Source organism: Triticum urartu, chromosome 1A (assembly GCF_056163025.1).
Source record: "Triticum urartu cultivar PI428250 chromosome 1A, HENAU_Tu73, whole genome shotgun sequence".
In the NCBI taxonomy this organism is placed as follows: Eukaryota; Viridiplantae; Streptophyta; class Magnoliopsida; order Poales; family Poaceae; genus Triticum; species Triticum urartu.
This window is the reverse complement of record NC_141873.1, coordinates 331,918,894-331,923,559: the sequence shown is the minus strand read 5'-3', so window position 1 is coordinate 331,923,559 and position 4,666 is coordinate 331,918,894. Positions and strand designations below refer to the sequence as shown.

The 4,666-nt window shown below is 44.4% G+C and overlaps 1 pseudogene; it reads left to right on the top strand.

The window, feature by feature from the left end:
* The first annotated feature begins 3,138 nt into the window (after window positions 1-3,138).
* On the top strand, window positions 3,139-3,981 carry LOC125536607 (uncharacterized; annotated as a pseudogene).
* The last annotated feature ends 685 nt before the right edge of the window (window positions 3,982-4,666 follow it).

The following is a 4,666-nucleotide window of genomic DNA, read 5'->3' as shown; positions in this document are numbered from 1 at the left end:
CTGCTCTTACTTTCTACCTGAATCCGAGCATTGAAGCAAGCTCTTTATCGCGCCATAACCGAGTCTCTCCTTGCAGCTCTGACCAATCCACCCGTCATTGCAAATAACTGCTCCTTACTCTTTGATTGTATGTCCATTTTTGCTTGATGTCTGGCTCAACGGATCTGGTACATGAAAAAGCCATTCCTTTTCGCTTTCCTTCAACCACTCAGTATACTTTTTTACTGGAAGAGTCAAGCGAAAGCAATTAGTTTAGAAGGAAGAGGAAGACCTAGGGGGCTTACGTCCTCATTTCACTCTTTTTGCTCCTGCGAGACACGACTCAACTACTTTTTACAATTGACAGGGTAGCCCGGAGGTCAGATGAAGGGTCTTCCCCATAAAGATAGATTAGTACTTGGAAGGTTCAGATGAAGGAAGGGCTGAAACAAGGCAAAAACTATTCAATGGGGTAAATAAATATGAGCAATCCGTGAGAATAGCAAACCCCTATCTCTTAAAAAGAAGAAGATAGATAGGTCCACGAGTTGAGACAGAGAAGTTCTAACTAATCAAGTAGGAGTTTACCCACGAGAGTCAGAGGCTGCATCATCAAAGGGGTATAGAAATAATTCAGAAGCACTATGGCCTGAAGCGAAGGGCAGGAACGAACGGAATCAATGTGTTCCAATTTATCCGGAGTAAGGACAGCAGCTGAGAAGGGACAAAAAAATAGCGTAGACAAAAGGTAGGACCAGATCATGCGAAGAGCTCTTCGCCCTATTGATTAGGAATCTCGATCAGAAACCACCAGGCCATGTCTCCCGATAAAAGATGATCCCCACAATGGATGTCAGGCCTTGGCTTTATAAAATCTGATTGGATCCGCACTAGAGGATAAGAATACAGATAGGCTGACTAAGAAGATCTTCAAATTGTCTTACCTGAAAAGATGAGTTATTCAAAGGAATACCTGAAGAATAGAATAGAATAGAATAAACACATGGCACAGCTGGGTGCTAGAATAGTAGTTGATAGAAGTTCTAGTCACTTAAAAAAAAATAACCACTGCTTAACTTAATTAGATCGTAGAAGATAAGCAAGCGGGTTCGGGCAGTTAGTCCTATTTGAAGGTAAGAAGTTCGGGTAGTAAGGGCTAGGTTTATATAGGGGCTATATTTTTGAGAAACATATGGTCTTGCTCATTTCTCATCAAGGAATGGAGATTGGGTTGGTGTTTGGAAGGGGGATTCAGTAAACTGACCTTGGCCAGCAAGCAGAAAAAGGACTGACGTCTTGGGGCGCGCTAGCGCGCGTACTCTTCTTCTGCGAGACTCCATCCAAATCCACCACTTACTTGTTGGTTGGTGTTCCATTCTGTTATCTTAGACTATGCTGCCTTCTTCAATTCCATTCTTCGTGTCCCTAGTCGAAGTCTTCTTGCTGGCCCAACCCAACATGCATTTTAGAGTGCCGTGCCAGGGCGATAGGCGCTCCGCCAGTCACGCATGATCGCCAGAGCCTTTCTTGGCTATGTAAATATAGGGCCAGAATAAGTGCAAGATCCTCAACAAAATGGATTAAGGTGGGCTTCGGATTTTTCATAATTTTTTTCTATCTTTTCATCAAGTTCTTGTTTGATCTGCCGCTATTATCACAATATCCCTCCTTTTAGGGTTAATGCTATCAATGGTGAATCGATCATTCGCTATCCTTTTTTTTAGAAGAGCTTTTTTGAATGGAAGAAAAGTAATGAAACCCGCGATGGCTACTGAATAACCTCCTTTGATTTTTTTTATAATAAACCCTTTTACCTTTTTCTTCGTTCGCCAAATCTTCTTCAGTTCTATCCAAGCTCGGTTTTGTCTGAATCTTTGTGGAAGAAGAAGCGGTTCGCCAGCCGCTACATCCAGGGATCCCACAAAATCATTAAACCTGGCGGCTGCTCGCTCTTTGATCAGTGATTCACCGGCCACTAGATCGATGAAGAATCTCTCAAAAATCCGCTTTTTGATCAGTGATTCACCAGCCACTACATTCTTGGATCCCACCTTATTCTCAAACCTGGTGGCTCGCTTGATTGGCAGTCCTGTAAGCTCATCTTGCATACAAATTTTTGGGGTACCAGGGCCTGCATCCACCAAGAACATTTCTTCCCTTAAGCGTAAGCGTAAAACTGAAGATTGTGAGGCGTTTCCACTACATAATAAGAAACTAGAATTAGATCTTGGAAATGATCGACTCCAATAGATGCTCATCATAAGCTTTTTTTTCCTCCTATTCCTATTGATCAGAAGTATCCAGCAGCGCCACGCCAGAGTGACTTCCGAAGCGCTACGGACGGGACGAAATCCGGCAGCCAGTTGCTGGCTCTGAATAACCAGCCCAGCAAGAAGCTAAATTCTTCCATAACATAACATAACGGGGCGGGGTTGCGCGCGAGCCGAGTGACGTAGGTGCACAAGAGTACTTCGCGCCACAACCATCTCTTTTTTATAGGTTCTACGGACCGATGCCTCCTGCTTCATCTGGTAAAAAAGAGTCATAGATATGCCTGTAATTAGAAGGAAGAACCGCCATAAAAATCTTCCTCGTGTATCGTCTGTAGCGGAACTATGAACGGGAGCTAGCAATCCGGACCGTATTGAAAAGGTTCCTAAGACACAGCATGGAAGAGTCAAAATATTCAGAAGCGAGGTCCAAGAATGAAGAAGGGGTAGAATTACTGAATGAATACGAGCTGTGGCTAATACCCGAGGCATAAAAGACGCATTTTCTACGGGATCCCGAAACCACCAGCCACCCCGACCTAATTCATGATGAGCCCACCAACTTCCTGGCGAGATGCCTACGGTTAAAAACAACCGACATGTCAAGATCCAAATTCGAATTGGTTCCTGGTCCTGGTCAGAGACCACCGTGTTCGCGCCGGCGGTCCAACAAAGAGGCGAAGTAGTGGTGTCTTTCTTTCCATTACGAACGACACGCTTCGCCTGCTCCCTCCCCGTGTCCATTAGCGCTCCTGTCCAGAGCGAAGAGAAGGCGAAAAAGCGCCGCCGAAGCAGCATGAGCAGGCTTCTATTGCTACGCAACAATAGAGCAGGCGCGCCGCCCACAAAATGTTTGAATGATCGGGTAAAGAGCGAGCTTCTTATATGGGATCCGACGCATCCAGCAGAGCGAAGCAGCGTTCCATTCTTTTCGGCGGCATCCTTCCGCATTGGCGGCGAGTGGAGTGCCACAATCCCATTCATCATTTTTGATCTACATAACCCAAAGCCCATAGCACTGGCGACATCTCCGGCATAAATGCAAGGAGGATGTATAGCTGATATAGGATCTTGTGGAATTGGATTTGATTCTGCAAGCGGTTCGGTACGAACGAAGAAATTTCGAACAAAAGGATCGGAACTCGCTGATAGGAAAGGAGAGAAAAACAAAGCAATGCCAACAGCTCCGTCAATCTGCTGTTCATCGATAGACGAAGCTCTCTCTTTTTCATCTCGTGCCAGATGTAACAAAAGATTAGTCCTTTTTCCTTCTCGCGAACCACGGGAGCGCCCAGCGCCCAGAAGAGCAAAGCTCATTTTCAAAACAGGGTCAAGCGGCGCATTAAAAAGGGCTGGCCCGTTAAAAGGACGCTTACTTTGCGAACGAAGTTCAGAATCAACAAGGGTTCTCCGAACGAAGGGAGTGTACAACTGGGGCGCAGCCCGACTTTTTTGTTGGAGAGATAGAATGGAGTTCTTCACGAAGTTCGAGACAAAGGAAAAAATAAAAGTTTCTCTATAGCCTCTTCGTTTTGAGACATTATGGCTTTGGGGTCGACCCCGGTAACAAAAAAGGAATCCATAAAAACTTGGGATCCAACACCATGATAAAATACTACCCTCATGATTAGACCATGTCCCTGAGATTTGATAAAAAAAAGGTGCATTAGCGGTTAATACGTTGTAATTAGATAAGTTATTTGGAATATGACGGAACGAAAGACCAAGGAAAGGAAGAAGAATGCACCAAAATGCAAGTGCTGCACCAAACGCTGGTGGTTGTTTCTTGTTGTAAGTGAATGCAACGAAAAGACCCGGAAATAACGAATAATGAGAAAATTCATTTATAGACATTTCGTGCTCATTTCCAAATTTATGCTTAGTTATTCCCATCATCCGGTAACCACAGGATGATCCCAATCTCCTTTTAGTAATAGATCTTTTTGATATGTCTCGGTCTCAGCGGCAAGGAAGAGAAAATGCATCGAGTCGTTTATCAAGAAAGTGGACGAGCATGGCGTTCCCTATATCTCTGAGGGGTGTACCACTTTTTTTTTTCAAGTCAGCTTAAGAGGTTCAAAAGAGAAAGTCACTCTCCTTATTCTTGGCTAGTGGAATGGAAGCAAGACTCTTTCCTATCCACTTTGCCGAGGGGAGAGAACTAAAAGATAACTCAAGCTAGACAGAAAGGTGCAAAAGTCCACAGTTTCTTAAGGATCCTGTAAGCAAGTAGGTTAAGATTGTCATTTAGCTTCAATTTCTTCAGTCTCACAAGCGGGTCCGCATGCAACAAAAGAAATTGTATTTTCCTACTACTCCGACCTTGCCCTGAAAGGATAAGGAAATTGGATAAGAGCGAGAGCTAGACTGACTGTTGGTCCAATGCTAGTGGAGGATTCAGACTGAGGACCCCCTGT